Source organism: Camellia sinensis, chromosome 5, assembly GCF_055761805.1.
Source record: "Camellia sinensis isolate YWXY chromosome 5, ASM5576180v1, whole genome shotgun sequence".
Classification (NCBI taxonomy): Eukaryota; Viridiplantae; Streptophyta; class Magnoliopsida; order Ericales; family Theaceae; genus Camellia; species Camellia sinensis.
The window spans coordinates 53,334,695-53,352,703 of record NC_138965.1 but is presented as its reverse complement, the minus strand read 5'-3'; positions in this window follow the sequence as shown (position 1 = coordinate 53,352,703).

The window sequence follows — 18,009 nt, the reverse complement described above, 5'->3', positions numbered from 1 at the left end:
TAAGGCAACAAAGTGGCATTACAAGGTAGGTATGCTAAGCATGCATGGTGTACCAAAACCAACAAAAAACAGAGGCATATTATGACATAATAAGCACAAAAAAATAGCCAAGGCATGGTCAACAAGAAGCTTAGCTAGGTGCTCCCTCAAGAGGCCAAAAATGGTCCATTTTAAGGACAACAAGGAGAGAGGGTGGCCCTCTCCTTCTTGGGACTTCAAGGCACCATCCTTACTATTGAAATCCCTCAAGATTTCAGTGGTGAGGAGGCCCAAACACCAAAGTCTCGGAGCTTACACAAAACAACCCAAAATGGGGCCTCTCAAGGCCTAAGAGGGGTCAAACACCTCCAAACCACAAAACACTCTAAACAAACTTTTTAGAGGGCCTAAAAACAGAAATTTTTGTATTATACACTAAGCTTAAAAACAGTTCTAAGATAGGCAAAAATAGTATGCAAAAATGGGGAATAAAGGGACAACTTCTTACCCTTGAAGACCCTCTTCACCAATGAAGCTCCAGCAGCTTCTTTGTGCTCAAAACAGCCCAAGAACCTCAAGAACAACCTCTGGTCCTTCAAGAAACCAAGGAAAGGTGTAACACTATGTGCTTGTGTGCAATAGTAAGACACAAACACACTTATACACACACAAAGGCCAAATGAGAGAGAGGTATAGAGATAGAATATGTATGGAACCCTAAACCTAAAACCAGAGCTCTCACACAACTTTTCTCTCTAAAATGTCTAACCTAGAGCCAAGAGGGGAGGGCTCCTCTTATAGAGGAGCCAATCTTGTAAAGCTTACAAGGTAAGCTAACAAGAAGTCCATCCCTCCATACACGTGTATGGAGGGGAACAAAATGCCATACAACTGTATTAAAATATCTCCAAAAGAAGATGAACAGTAGTCGGCTGCTCAAAATTGCCATTTTGGCAAAATGGAGTGCCGACCGGCAATATACATTGCCGATGGCATCAAAACACCAGCCAGTGGCCTTTGGCCATGGCCGGTGATGTGTGGGGATGCCTCTCAAGGCATTCCCTGCCCCTCCAAGGCAAAACACAAGTGTTTGGTGCAAAACCAGACACTAAACAGTCGAGTTCGGAGATCCTGAGGCAAGGCGCGTAGCCGAGACCTCCGGGAACTCCAAACGAACACAAACAAGGGTAATCACCAAGTGTTCCAACGGTGACGTCCAAGTCTTGAAGACGGTCAAAAATGGGGTGTCTACAGTTGCCCCTCTTTGACAGAACTCGAAAGTCATAACAATGACGGGAGTGAATGTCAAAGCCCAGAGACGACCCATTTTTGACAAGGCCGAAGACTTAGACAAACATGCAAGACAAACAAGGTATGCGCCCGAAGACAGGGGCAAAATGCAAGACAATGCACGAAGCCGAGCATAACTTACGATCATGTAAAGAAAGCTGTAACGAAGCACACATGAAACAGTTTTAAGCTAGCATACACCAAACTACACTACAATGCAGAAAGGATGTAAGAGAATTATGCAATTCTCGATACGTCTCACTCGGAGGATACAATACCTGTGCGGCTCGCCTGGTTGCACCAGCCTCAAATGAACTGTACATACAATATCGTGCCTGTAAAGAAAACAACTCAACAGGTACGATGTTATTTAGCAACATGTATGACAATGCAAAAATGGATGCAAAATGATATGCAATATATACAAAATAATATACAAACAATGCAAATGAAGATGCAATGTAATTGAAACAATGCAAACTATATGCAAAGCAATTGAATCATGATCCAATCATGAGCGGTTCGAAACTATACCTATGTCAAATAGATTGATGGAGGTAACAAGTCCGTTTACCATAGAACGGTCAACTGAACTATGAGTAATGTAGGCGGACGCGAGAACAAGTATTGGGGGGGATTGACACAAGTGGGGAAACGACCCGCTGGGGAAAGGACAATGATCCTAATGCTGGATGCAATAATTACACTACAATGCAATATATATATGGATATGCTGGGGAGATGGCAATGGATATGACGCGTGGGCCAAACCAAATCTTGCCTAGGCAAGGCATGTACGCGTACAAGCCATGTTTAACATAGAACGGTCTACTGAACTATGTTTCGACACGAGAAGTATGGGCACATACCAGACCAAGCTCAGTCATGGAAAGGCGCGAGCCATAAAGCTACAATGCAATATACACTATATGCAATGGAATGGAAATGTAATATAATGGATATGGCCTGCGGGCCAAACCAAATCTTGCCTAGGAAAGGCATGTACACGTACAAGCCAGATCTAACATAGAACGGTCCACTGAACTATGCTTCGACACGAGAAGTATGGGCACATACCAGACCAAGCTCAACCATGGAAAGGCGCAAGCCATAGATGGCAGTGATGCAGTGAATGCATGAAAACTATAATGCAATAGAAATGGATACAATGGATATGGCACGCGGGCCAAACTAAATCTTGCCTAGGAAAGGCATGTACGCATGCGAGCCATGTCTAACACAGAAAAGGTGCCGCAACCCTCAAACCAACATACCAGCGTGGAATAGGCGCGTACACATGCAGAACTGTGCTTTAACGTGAAAAGTAAGGGCACATACCAGACCAAGCTCAACCTGGAAAGGCGCAAGCCATAGATGGAAGGTGATGCAATAAATGCATGCAAACTACAATGCAATATCTACAAATATGCAATGGAATGGATATTTACGAACATGCATGACAATGCAGTATGCACTATGTTCTAATGATGCATGACAATGCAACTATTTATGATGATGCGTGGCAATGCATGTGTGTTTGTTTTTTTTTTTTTTTTTTTGAGATGCAAATGATGTATAAAATGCATGTTGCATGGAATGCGCGACAACACACGGCTTAAGATATGCACGACAATGCAACTTATCAAAAAGTCGTTCGGGCACGACAAACACCGAAGGACTTGCACCTTCAGAGGATTTAGGGTCTCCTAGACCGTACAATACCTGTACGGCTCGTCTGGTTGCACCAGCCTTAAATGAACCGTACATACAATATCGTGCCTGAAAAGAAAACAAACTTAACAGGTACAATGTGATTAACAATACGCATATTAATGTATTTGAAAATGCGTGACAACGCAGAGCAAGTGGGAAGCATAACAATGCCGTGAAGGCACAGTGATGTAAGTGGAGCACGTGGTCTACGCAGGCAACAAAATTGATCATAAGCATGCGGTCTACGCAAGCCATGAAATTGAACATAAGCATGCGGTCTACGCAAGTCATGGAATTGATCACAAATATGCGGTCTACGCAAGCAAAACATGCGGTCTACGCAAGTAATGAAATTTTGAACAAACATGCGGTTTATGCAAACAAAACATGCGGTCTACACAAGTAATGAATTTTGAACAAACATGCGGTCTACGCAAGCAAAACATGCGGTCTACGCAAGTAATGAATTTGAACAAATATGCGGTCTACGCAAACAAAACATGCGGTCTACGCAAGTAATGAAAGCGGTCTACGCAAGTAATGAAATTGAACAATCATGCGGTCTACACAAGCAAAACATGCGGTCTACGCAAGTAATGAATTTGAACAATCATGCGGTCTACGCAAACAAAACATGCGGTCTACGCAAGTAATGGAATTGAACAATCATGCGGTCTACGTAAACAAAACATGCGGTCTACGCAAGTAATGAAATTGAACAAATATGCGGTCTACGCAAACAAAACATGCGGTCTACGCAAGTAATGAAATTTGAACAAACATGCGGTCTACGCAAACAAAACATGCGGTCTACGCAAGTAATGAATTTGAACAAATATGCGGTCTACGCAAACAAAACATGCGGTCTACGCAAGTAATGAAATTTGAACAAACATGCGGTCTACGCAAGCAAAACATGCGGTCTACGCAAGTAATGAATTTTGAACAAACATGCGGTCTACGCAAGTAATGAAATTTGAACAATCATGCGGTCTACGCAAGCAAAACATGCGGTCTACGCAAGTAATGAAATTTGAACAATCATGCGGTCTACGCAAGCAAAACATGCGGTCTACACAAATAATGAAATTGAACAAATATACGGTCTACGCAAGTAATGAAATTGAACAAACATGCGGTCTACGCAAACAAAACATGCGGTCTACGCAAGTAATGAATTTGAACAAATATGCGGTCTACGCAAACAAAACATGCGGTCTACACAAGTAAAGAAATTTGAACAAACATGCGGTCTACGCAAACAAAACATGCGATCTGCGCAAGTAATGAAATTGAACAAATATGCGGTCTACACAAGCAAAACATGCGGTCCACGCAAGTAATGAATTTGAACAAATATGCGGTCTACGCAAACAAAACATGCGGTCCACGCAAGTAATGAATTTGAACAAATATGCGGTCTACGCAAACAAAACATGCGGTCCACGCAAGTAATGAATTTGAACAAATATGCGGTCTACGCAAATAAAACATGCGGTCTACGCAAGTAATGAAATTGAACAAATACGCGGTCTACGCAAGCAAAACATGCGGTCTACGCAAGTAATGAATTTTGAACAATCATGCGGTCTACGCAAGCAAAACATGCGGTCTACACAAGTAATGAATTTTGAACAAACATGCGGTCTACGCAAGCAAAACATGCGGTCTACGCAAGTAATGAAATTGAACAATCATGCGGTCTACGCAAGCAAAACATGCGGTCTACGCAAGTAATGAATTGATTAAATGTATGCAAAATGCAACGAGATACGCAAAACCGCGTGATGCGTTAGACAACGCGAGTGCACAAGACAGTGCAATGCGCAAGATAGCGCGATGGAATGCATGTAAAAATGCAATGAGATGCGCAAAACCGCGCGATGCGTTAGACAACGCGAGTGCACAAGACAGTGCAATGCGCAAGATAGCGCAATTGATTTTGAAATGCACAAGACAGTGCGATAGATATGTGATGCACATGGGGGCAACTTTTGAGTTTCTTAAAAGCCAAAAGGAGACGGAAAGGATACACCTTGCACGAATTCGAGTGCCACGCACAGAAGACACGACCCGAGGTCAAAACAGAGGCCGGTTGAGCGTCGAAAATGCACTGTTTTGCACTGTTTTGAGCAATGAAGGCCCTGAACCCCACGAATAACTCAAACAAGGGTGTAGGAGGCTCCAAAATCACTGTAGGAGACCACCGGATGTCCACCGGCCATCAAAATGCATCACCGGCCGTCCACCGGCCATCATACAATTCCATCGGCACAATATTTTGCCGACCGGCAAAGGGTGTGGCTGACCGACAAAGAATTCCTGTATCGGGGCAGTACTGTCATTTCGCTACGGGTCTTTTAAAATAGGGTTTTTAACCCTATTTTCTTCACTCCACCTTGGTTGAAAATCCTTCCCCCTCCCCTCTAGGGCACTTTCCTCCCTTGATTCTCTCATTTTCTTGCGTTCTAGCTCCCATTTCGTTGTTCGATTCGCGATCTCTTTCGCGTTTCGGACATTTTCAACCGAACGAAACTTCGTTTCGGTGTTTCTTTCTTGATTTTCGCCACTCGGGGCTTGTTTCCCTCAAGTTTTTCTCGATACCCGTGCCTTTTCCGGACTCCGGCTTTTCCGGCCTTTTCCGACCTTCTCGGGGTTTGACTTTTTGTTGACTTTTTGCCTTTTTGCCCGATTTTTCGTCTTCCGGCCATTTTCACATTCTCTTCGAGATGGCGGACGATCTTCCACTGGGCGGGGCTCCTCTAGAGCTCGAGATGGACCCTGAGGCCGAGCCCTTGCCACTCCGTATCCGGCCGTTCGATCCGGAGACCTACAGGCCCGCAGTTCACGAGATGCTCCCCGACGGACTACGCCAGTTCCGGAGCTTCGAGAGGCACGTGCCACACAAGCTACTACTGCGTGAGCCTACCTCCTACCTGTCCTTCGGCGCTTCCGAGGTAACTTTCCTTCTCTGCTTTACTTTCTGCAATGTAGGATGCAAAACTGCCGTAGCTGGTTATGCTCTTTAACTGCTTAATTCTGATATGCTGTATACCGTAGTTGATTGTAAACATACGTGTAACTGATATCTGTTTGAGACTGACACATGCACACACACTGCACTGGCTTCGAATCACCCAAATACACGGCGCACACTGTATTTCACTGCATACACACTAGTACCTGGTATTGGCTTGAGTCTGAAAATATGCACGCATGCTATACTGTACTGAACTACCCAAACACGCTGACACATCACACGTTGTAGTTCATTATAAGCACACCGGCACCCGGTATTTGTTTGAATCTGTTAAAACTTGCACGCATGCTACATCTGCCCCGAACCACCCAAACACGCTGACACATCACACGTTGTAGTTCACTGTATGCTTCTTAGAACTACATTTTGAATATTGCCTTGCATTTGTTGTTCTTGATTACAGGGGGATTCCCATACCATCCGTGGGTATGGGAACACCGGTGCTCGGGACTGGTACCTCGAGCTACCAGATGCGGTTCGCGACATCGTCGACGAGGTCGACTTTGGCATCTTCTGCAGGGGGCTCTCTCGACTGACTACCTGCAGGCCCTTGCTTGCTGCTCTAGCGGAGAGGTGGTGGGATACCACCGACTCCTTTCACTTTTCCGTCGCAGGGGATATGACGATGACCCCTTACGACTTCTCGATGCTTACTGGCATTGGGGTAGGGGGTGATCCAATCCCCTTTGACACGGATATGGACGAGTGGGACGCTGCCCAGCTGTACCTGCTTGGCACTCAGCCTCCCCTCGCTCGAGCGGGGTTTGTTAGGTATTCCTGGTTCGAGAGCCACTTTCGAATCCAGCTAGCTTTGGCAGAGGAGGCGCAGATGTCCCCGGAGGAGGTGGACCAGTACGCGCGGGGCTTTATCATGTTCTTCTTTGGGATGACTCTCTTCGCCGATCGGGCAAACACCGTGCCCTTATGCCTGTTGAGCGCGCTGGTGGACGTCAGGCAGATCCGCCATTATGATTGGGGTGGCACCGCTCTGGCCACTTTGTACGGTTATATAAGCTCTTCTTCCCGCCTCAGCGGACAGCTCCTTGGTGGCTACTGGCGAGCGTGGGAGGTACGTCTTCTTCCTATTTTACATTCCTGTCTTCTGCTTTCTGTATTCTGTACACTGCATATATACTGCACACTGCCCCACACTAACTGTACACTGCACACCCGGCACATATATACTCTACTTTACACTGATTGCACACTGCACACACTGCACACTCTGCACAATACACTGCACAACACACGGTTCTGCTATTTTTATTTTATTCTGTATTCTGCCTTATCTGATAACCATACTGATATCTGTTTTGCAGTTGTGGGTGTATGCCTACTTTCCTATGCTTGCCCCAGTACCCGATGAGGAGATCCCACTTGGCGTCCCCTTCTCTCATCGTTTCGATGTGCGATCCGTGCGGAGACCACGGGAGTCTCTTATTTTCTTCCGCCGATACTTCGACACCATCACCGCTGCGGAGGTATGTTCACCTTTAGAGTTTATTTTTTGGCTTTGCTTCGCACCGCATGTTTTCAATAACGGTAGATAATAAACTGCATTTCATGTTCAGATCACCTGGTAGCCCTGGGCTCCGTTGCCGGCCGTGGTGAGGGATCACTATGAGGGCGCAGAGGAGACTGCCCGTTGTCGGATCCTGTTGGAGGGCCAGGTCTGTCGGGCTTGGTACCTGGGCGAGCGCTTCTTGCGTCAGACCCTAGGTTTACCGGAGCAGATAGTGCTGGGTCCGCCTCCTACGCATATGAGGCATACAGAGAGGTTCTCTCTTGAGCAGATAAGGGACTTCACCGTCGGCTGGAGTGAGGAGCATCACAGAGGCGAGGGCGACTACGCAGAGTACGTCCGGACCTACATTATGCGACCCTTGAGCGGTGGTCGCCGAGCTGAGGAGGAGAGGCCAGCGGCGCCGGCAGCTGGAGCAGGAGCTGGGGCTGGAGCGAGCACATCGAGGAGGGCTCAAGTGCATGGCAGGAGCGGAGCTCAGGGGGGACGGGGGACTGGCTGGCCCGCCCTGCCCACTGTACTGTCATATAGAGGACAGGATGAGGCGACCTACCAGATCCCATTTGCTTCTCCCCCGGCTGGTCATGAGTTAGCCGGTATCCCCGACTTGCCTCCGGTATGTATTACTTCATTTTTCATCTTGCATCTGCATTTCATTTCAGTTTATTTGATATCCCGCGGAATACTGATATATCTTATACTCTTGCAGGCGTCCTCCGAGTACACCCGGCAGTCCGTGGAGTTGAATGCCTCCATGACGGGGATGCTGCAGCGGACCTTCGACCTTCTGGCCCTCTATAGTATTCCGGTATGTTCTTCTGACAATGGCCTCAAACCATTCATAAGTTGATTCGCGTAATCTGATACACGACACCACACCTGACGCACTGATCTCACAGCATCTGATACACTACATACATTGCATTTATACACTGTACTCTGCAATGATAAACTGCCCATGACATTCACACACTGTACTCATATACTACATTCTGCACTGATAAACTACTCACGGTGTTCACACTGTATCCATACACTGCATTCTGCACTGATAAACTGCTCACGGCGTTCACACTGTACCCATACACTGCATTCTGCACTAATAAACTGCTCACGGCGTTCACACTGTACCCATACACTGCATTCTGCACTGATACACTGCTCACAGTATTCTGATGTATTTGCCTTTTGTGATTTTCAGCCTCCCTTCCAGATCCCTCCGGTGGGTGGCGCTCCGGCTAGGCCCTCTATTCCCGCTCGAGGAGGGCGTGGAGACACTGCACATCCCCGTACCAGGGGAGGGCGTACTCATGTCGGGAGTAGTTCTCAGGCGCTGACCCCTGATGATGATGATGACGAGTCCGAGGCAGAGGCAGAGGCTGGGTTGTCTGAGGAGGAGACCGGAGGCGGTTCTAGCTCGAGCTCTGATGACGATGCTGATGATGCTCCTGGACCTTCGTCCAGGAAGAGGACTAGGACAGACTGATGGCCCTCGGAGCCGCTTGACACGGATACAGCTTTTTGTTGTTTTTCTTCTTTCTTGTACTTTTCTCTTTTGTTGGTAGTTAGGATACTTTGTACTGCCGCAGGCAGATTTTTGTCTCCAAAACTTGTGTATTTGAAAAGATGATGAAATGAAACGGGCTTTTTATCTAAAAAAAGGTGTTTATATCCGTATATCTTTACATTTCATACTTTGCATTGCATCACCCCATATTACACCTTAATGTAAATGAAATTGATTGGTTGTCTGAATGTTGAACACTTGCATTGTAATAACAAGATAACCAAACCAAGTAATGGCAAAGCAACCCCCACAAACCACTGCTCAACCTGAACACACAGCCCATACTCTGCTGAGGATTAATCTGCATACGGCCCATGCCCATACTCTGCTGAGGATTAATCTGCATACGGCCCATAACCCAACACTTGGTTTATTCTGCACACGGCAAACTTTAAACAAAACAGCCCAATCTGACAAGACGACCTTCAAAGGTGAAACCGGCTAGGGTTAAAACATGCTCAGATGCCCCAAATTTTCCCTTATTTCTTTTGGTTCGCCCAATTGTAGAGAATGACACAGCATTCCGAGCACAAACAATTAACTTTCAGAAAAAGGGGTTTTCTTACCCGGGGTATCGAGCCTACAACTGGATACAGCGAAAAAGGACTCAACAAAGGTACACGACCTAAACACAACGAGGCACGCTCGGAAGAGACCTAAAACAAAGGTTGAGGTAAACAAAACAAAAGACACGACATACAGACGCGTTAACGAAGATGGGGGACCTCAGATCACGAGGAGCCAATTTCTCTGGGTATCGTTTCCCACCCTTTTCTCATTTGTGATTCTCACATCACTCTGGCACTCAAGCTCGGTTTTTTTTTTTTTTTTTTTTTTTTTTTTTTTTTTTTTTTTTCAAAACCCTTTTTCTTACTTTTCTCTCAACTTACACCTCTCTATTCTTTACTCTCTCATTTTTCATCCCTCCCCAAGGTGACTAATGAATGACTAGGAAGTTGCGGGTTCATGCCCAATGCCGTTAGCGCACAGCTATTTCTTCTGGTGGGTAGAGTGCCCTCCTGGCAAGTATGTTGACGACGGGGGAAAGACAGAACGTCTGACTCAACTGTGCCCCTAGGTCATCATTTTGACCATTTTTCGTTTTGGTTTTCTACTAAAACAGTTTTGATCAAGATGAGAGTCGGATTAACGTACTTGTTCGATTTTTGATTTGAAAACCATGCAAGTCAGGCTATAAGTACTGAAAATTTTCCTTTTTGGGTCCAAGAAAATAGTCCAGTTTTGGAAACTAAAATAATTTTCGAGAAAACTTAGTCAACCTTAGTAAAAATTCTCAAAAACTATTTTGCAAACAGTCAATGCTCGACGAGCATGGAACTTACTCTTTGAGATGCGCAACCCCGGATCGGAGGCAATGGAAAATTGTCCCTGGCTTGAAAGGGGTGGATGGCAACGGAAAGTTGCCCCTGGTTTGAATGGCGGCTTGCGACGACTCGTGGCAACGGAAAGTTGCCCCTTGTTTGGATGGTGCCGTAGCAGTCCGCAAATAGTCTTCATTGGTGGTGGTCGAACTCTTGGACACAGAGATGACGAAGACGGTTATAACAAATATATGGACACAGTCACCTTGGAAGGGTTGGCGACTGGACTTTGGGATGAAGTCGAAACCATTGTATGGACTGAGACGCTATGAAAGCGTTGGGGGCTGGACTTCATGACGAAGTTGCCTACGTATCCCAAACATGGGAATCAAGCCTTACGTAGTTCCGGTTAAGGTACACTCGGGTATTTTAACCTTCACTTTTCAGGCTCTAATTTTTGCCAAGGTGCCCGATGCGGGTTTTCGACCTTGCGAGCTTTTCTTTCTTTTTTTTTTATTTCTTTTTCTTTTTCTTTTTCGCATTTTTCTTTTCTTTTCTTTTCTTTTTTGTACTTTTTTCTTTTTGCTTTTTTTTGTATTTTTCTCTTGCTCTAACTTTTGCCTGGGTCGCCCTTCCGGGTTTTCGGCCCAGCGAGCCTCTCAAAGGGTAAAAGTGTAACAAGTCCATGCCGAATGGTTTTTGAAGTTGAAGCCTCTCTGTATCTAGGAGAACGGCTGTTGCAATGATTTGCAGAAGAATCCACCATGGTTGCTCCACGAGCTTCTTTTGGTGAGATCTAATCCTTTTGATTCGGCTTTGGTGCCTCTTGTTTGAGGGCTGCTTCAAAACTGGCCACACGGGCCTCTCTGACAGTTGACTGTTGGATGTTCCGAATGAGTTCGAGGTTCAAGACAAACAGGTCGAATCTTGAGGCTGAGAGCGATCCTCGGCTGCACAATCTCAAGAGCGATCCCACACAGGTCTTCGCAGGGCTGCGTAAAACATTTGTTTTTGAAAGTTTTTAAGAAAACGATAAATTGCTCGGACCGAAGATAGTGTGGGACCAATCGGGATCAAGCCAGGATCCTTCTCAGTACTCACGCCGACAAGCATGATTTCATTCATAAAAAGGCTTAGCATGCCTCTCATTTTCTCAATTTGATCAAAGTTTTGTAAAACCCGAGGAATTCCCTCCTCTTCGTTTTTATCACCGCAGTGTTCAAAAGAGGTTTTTGAAAAACTTAGGTCAATGCAATGAGTTTGGGGCGCAGGAGAGCATGCGAGATGTACCGTCAGCCCATTCAAATCCTCTAGCACAACTAACTCACACTGAAAGCAAGCATGAAAATGAGATAACCACAGCTGTTTCATTCAGATTTGTTGGTGTAACTGGCCCCTCGGCAGAAACAAATTCAAAAACAAAAACGGGTAATTACAAGACAAAACGGTGTTCGAGGCAACAACCCCGGAATCACCTGGTATTCTATATAAAGGAGACTGACTCGCTACAACAAGACAGGCCCTTAAGCAAAAAAAGACTGACTCAAGACAAAGAGACAGACTCAAAACAAAAGACTGACTCGATACCTAAGCCAGAATTTACAAAGTTAGCGTTCATAGATGCTCAAAAATGCGTGCCAGACGCCACATTCAAAATATACCAGGTGTTGCCCGCAGGTGGTTCACTTTCTGATTATATACTTGCAGTATCTGTGTCCTCAAAATCCAATAACTGGGTGGTAACAGACTTGGCTGAGGTGGACGGGAGGATAACCTCGTTGTCAATCAAATCTTGCACCTCATGATGGAGGCGGAAACAATTGTCGGTAGCATGGCCTGTCTGCTGGTGGTACGCGCAGTACTGAGCAGCATCATGCGTAGCAGGGAGATTCTTCGGGAGAGGCCGAGGCTCCAAGGGTTTCAGGTGTCCCCTCTCGGCAAGGATCTGAAGTGCCTTAGATAGAGGCATGTAGAGAGCATGAAAGGTCCTGCGCCCTCGGGGCAGGTACTATGGAGTTTGAGCGTTCTTACTAGCCGCACAAGCAAAAGGGTCGGCAGGCACTGCTTTGGCTTTCTGGTCTTTCCTGGGTGCATGGGCGGGAACAGGAGAAACTGTTCTGGCATGACGGGGCCTATCCCGATTTTCCGACTGACTTGAACTCCCCTCAGGTGGAGTAGGGAAAGCATCCTCCACAGCTCTTGCCACAGCTGCAGATATCTGTTGCTTGTTCATCCCCGCGGCTTTCAAAGCCTCGACTGCCCACGGCAGTTGTTCACTAGGGTCGGCATCTGCCTTCACTTTATTCTTGCCTCTGGCCTCGGCCTGGTCGAGGGTTTGGTTTGATGTTGATATGTCATTACCGTAGCTGGAGGCCATCTCCGGTTGGCTAAGTTCAATCACAATTCGCCCCAATAGCGGGGGCTCCTGGGGTACAAAACTCCCGACATATGGTGCGGTTGGAGGTGAAGCTGACATTCCGTAGGCGAGATCCGCCACAGACCTTTGGAGATCACCTATCATCCCCATTAGTTCAAATGTAGTAGGCTCGCGAGCCTGGTATAGCTGGGGGGCCCAGATCGGGTGCGCAACAGGCGACCTGGGTGGATGTGGCATATCAGTATTGGTCTCACTTTGCAGAGTGATCCCTTGCTCTAATGCAGCTGTCATAACCACGATCTCTTCTGAATTCTGCGTCATCATAAGTCCTGCCTCAGCAAAGGGGAGCACTAGCTATTCTGTACCAGCTGTCTGAACTGAAAGAGACATCAAACAGCATTTCAGCCCAAATGGATCAAACACGGGTGTAGCTGAACAACTATACTCTACTGCTGATCACTGTTCCCCAGAAATCACTGTCCCCAAAACTGAACCTGATACCCGCAGATAACTGATTCTCATAAATTGACACTGATGCCCTCAGGTCTGATACTCAAACTTGCAAATTGATATGTACGTTCCTGTAGAGATACACTCTAAAAGCACATAGCAGATAAAGAGAGCTAAAACACCCCTATGTTGGGGTAGGGTTTCCCTGTCCTATTTTGTCAGGAGCTAGGGTTTCACTATGCACACAGCAGTTTTCAAACAACCTAACATCGGGTAAGCAGCCTGTCCTAGCTTGGAATGGTCATTATGGATTCTGAATATGCACTAGGTCGAATGGTCGAAAAGGGTGCCCCAGTAAACCGGGGTTTGTGTTCCCATACTGTCAGAGCCCATAACCGGTCAGCCTTATGGTCATGCCTTGACAAGACAAGCCTCCGGCAAACCGTTCAGGAATGGCAGATGGCAAACACTGTGTTCCTAGGCGCACCAATGCACATGCAATGCAAAGAGACACATAAATGGAATCAAAATAGGATATCACGAGTTCGAGTCAAGCTCTCTAAATCCCCAGCAGAGTTGCCAAAAACTGTAGACGCGCCCGCGAGAGGCCTTCGTGCTACAGTTCGGACTCGATTTGTGTCACGGTTCTCAATCTGAACCAAAGAGTCCGAATCCGGCAAATCGTTTTGAGAAACAGATTTTTTGAAAAGAAGTACCAAACATGGACTGCTTTGCTAGATACAGAGTCGCCACCTAAATATTTTAAAATGGGGAAATTTAGGAAACCCTAACTCGGTGCCGAAGGCCACGTGTCCGTCATCACCAAAGTTACCTTGGCTCGGGAGCTTGGGTACGATTGGGGAAGGTCAGCTATGAGCACCCCCTCTCGCCCGATCCGAAGATCGGCCTCTACTAACCGTGATATCCATTTTGAAAACGTTATGTGTTCTTATCCCATTATTAGCCTAGAATTACTATGTTATGCGCACAGCAAACAAGTATAGACTAGATCGTCCAATTTGGAAATAAGCATTGCATATCCGTTTGTTTTGGAAAAATGTTTTGGAATTTGCTACCCGCAAGTAGGCTAAAACACGGATTTCAACGAGTGTTTCTAACTCAGACAATCCAACCTTCACCCCCAGGCATTCAAACAATTTATCACATAAGCATCTAGCCACATGGTAAGCATGCTGTCATGATAGCATTCACACGCATGAGATATGCTAAAGCATAAATGCTTACCGAGTACTCTATGCCAAAACAACAAACTCGTTAGTAAACAATGCATGATCCAAGTCCATGTTTAAATGTCTAATGCAACACATACAGGATGCAATTAGAGTGGGCTCGGCTAACCTAAGCATGGCATGTGAAATGCAATCAATTGATGCACGTATTCAATTTGGAATTGAAATACAAATGCAGTTAGCATGATGTACCGAGCCCGGTGCGTGCGAGCCAAATGCATGGATGCACGCATGCGCAGCATAAGGTATGCTAATTTAAACATGACCTATTACTAACCATCAAAGCAGGTAAGTAAAAGGGAGAAAGAAGTGGGGGTTGGAAGACATGCACACACTCACCCACACTTATTACAAGTTTACCCTCGCTCGGAGGGATCGAAAGAATAATACAGTTCGAATAATGAATTAACTATCCTAGCTAATTAATTATTACAAATTACCTAATTAGTTAACAAATTAACTAAGCTAGGAAAAACAGTAAACTGCCTCGGGAAGAGAGCTCGATGCAATGCATGCTCGGTCTTGCTCGGGAATTCACTGCCATGCGCAATCTGCCTCTGTTTTCCCTGCTCTGCTCCTCTGAAGACTGTCAAAGTCTCAGAGTTGCTTCTCTGGACATTGGGAGACACCATCGGCTGAGTAGAATGGTCACCGGCAGTGGTCTGGTGGTCATCGGCACATAATGAATCCATCGGCTTCCAGTTTATTGCCGGTCGGCACTCTATGAAGTCGATCGGCAGAGAATGCCTGCAGAACCTGTTTGACAGCAGCAGAGGACAGGACTTTGCATGGCAATACAATTAAAGCCATATATGCACCAATCATGTTCCTTATCATGTGAGTGAGTCAAAGGGACATGCTCCTTGGTTCTCGAACCACCAATCGCGTATTTCCATGCGTGATAGCCCAAGGGACCAAGTGTGCACATTTTGATGTCAAATGCCATGTAAACCAACAAACCAAAGCCCAATTCCTATCACTAGATCAAGGAACAAGACATGCATGCTAGATGCAATGTAACCTAGGCATGCAAGCTAAGGATGCAACATGGGAATGCAAGATGTGCATGCAAGCATACAAACAACATGCAAGGTAAGCATGCAAGCAAGCAAATGATGGACTTAAACATGATTTGGGCAGCTCTAATTAGGCCCAAAACAGTGGCCAAAGCCAAGGAAATGAGGCCCAAAACACACGCACACATGTATGCAAATATGGCCCAATTCCTAAGGCCCACCAAAGAAGCATTGAACTACACTTAGTGCAACCACACATGGTATGGATTAAATGACTAAAAACATAATTTTAGCATGTTAAGACAAGGCCTAAAGATCACTGAGATGGCATCCAATTGACCTAAATTCAAAGGCATGCACAAATGCCAAAACATGGAGCATGCTACACAAGCTTTCAAAGCTTCAAAGGGGCATCCAAGGCAAGCATACAAGCATGTTTAAAGGGACTGAAATAACATGGCGAATGGTCCCAAATCACTAGATTAAGGCAAGGATGCATGCTACACATTCACACACTTAAGGCCAACAAGCCAAAAATGCAAAGGGGCTATACAATGCATGCCATGGCCGACCCAAACAACTATGGACAGACCTCAAGCATGGTAAAATAAGCACAAAAGCTTCACAAAGCTAGACCTAAAACATGCTAGAACAAGGGTTTACAACCCAAGGCATGTTAAGGCAACAAAGTGGCATTACAAGGTAGGTATGCTAAGCATGCATGGTGTACCAAAACCAACAAAAAACAGAGGCATATTATGACATAATAAGCACAAAAAAACAGCCAAGGCATGGTCAACAAGAAGCTTAGCTAGGTGCTCCCTCAAGAGGCCAAGAATGGTCCATTTCAAGGACAACAAGGAGAGGGGGTGGCCCTCTCCTTCTTGGGACTTCAAGGCACCATCCTTACTTCTGAAATCCCTCAAGATTTCAGTGGTGAGGAGGCCCAAACACCAAAGTCTTGGAGCTTACACAAAACAGCCCAAAATGGGGCCTCTCAAGGCCTAAGAGGGGTCAAACACCTCCAAACCACAAAACACTCTAAACAAACTACTTAGAGGGCCTAAAAACAGAAATTTTTTGTATTATACACTAAGCTCAAAAACAGTTCTAAGATAGGCAAAAATAGTATGCAAAAATGGGGAATAAAGGGACAACTTCTTACCCTTGAAGACCCTCTTCACCAATGAAGCTCCAGCAGCTTCTTTGTGCTCAAAACAGCCCAAGAACCTCAAGAACAACCTCTGGTCCTTCAAGAAACCAAGGAAAGGTGTAACACTATGTGTTTGTGTGCAATAGTAAGACACAAACACACTTATACACACACAAAGGCCAAATGAGAGAGAGGTATAGAGATAGAATATGTATGGAACCCTAAACCTAAAACCAGAGCTCTCACACAACTTTTCTCTCTAAAATGTCTAACCTATAGCCAAGAGGGGAGGGCTCCTCTTATAGAGGAGCCAATCTTGTAAAGCTTACAAGGTAAGCTAACAAGAAGTCCATCCCTCCATACACGTGTATGGAGGGGAACAAAATGCCATACAGCTGTATTAAAATATCTGCAAAAGCAGATAAACAGTAGTCGGCTGCTCAAAATTGCCATTTTGGCAAAATGGAGTGCCGACCGGCAACAAATAATGCCGACCGGCAATATACATTGCCGATGGCATCAAAACACCAGCCGGTGGCCTCTGGCCATGGCCGGTGATGTGTGGGGATGCTTCTCAAGGCATTCCCTGCCCCTCCAAGGCAAAACACAAGTGTTTGGTGCAAAACCAGACACTAAACAGTCGAGTTCGGAGATCCTGAGGCAAGGCGCGTAGCCGAGACCTCCGGGAACTCCAAACGAACACAAACAAGGGTAATCACCAAGTGTTCCAACGGTGACGTCCAAGTCTTGAGGACGGTCAAAAATGGGGTGTCTACACATATGTATTCATCTCACAAGATTATATAAAATGTATTTGATGCTTTGTTAGATGTCATTATGAATTTGTTTAATTATTTGATTCAATTGACAATGGGGTAATTAAATAAATTGAAAGGGATGTCTTGTGGTTATTGAAGCATGTTTATTTATTTAAGTTAACTTGTTGTGGTTAATTAAATAAATTGGATTTGAGAGATTATGTAATAAAATCATATGGTTTTTGACATGATATGATTTTCCGTATATGTATGCGTATCTTTGTACTTGCATAACTTATAATGTTATAATAATGAGATTGTTTGGTGAGTTAATGGTTTGCTCACCCCTACCTGTACATGTGTGCAGGGAATGTTTTCAAATTTGAGGATCAAACAACTTGGCATGGTTATAAAGTGATGATGAGCCGTATTGTTTTTTATTTGTTTCTTTGGTTGAGTTCTTTTCTTTGTAAAGGGCAATGCTCTCTTATTTATTGTAAGCCTCAGGGCATTTCTTTTATTGGTATATAAATGGCATTATTGTATCACGAGAGGGAACATGTATATTTAAT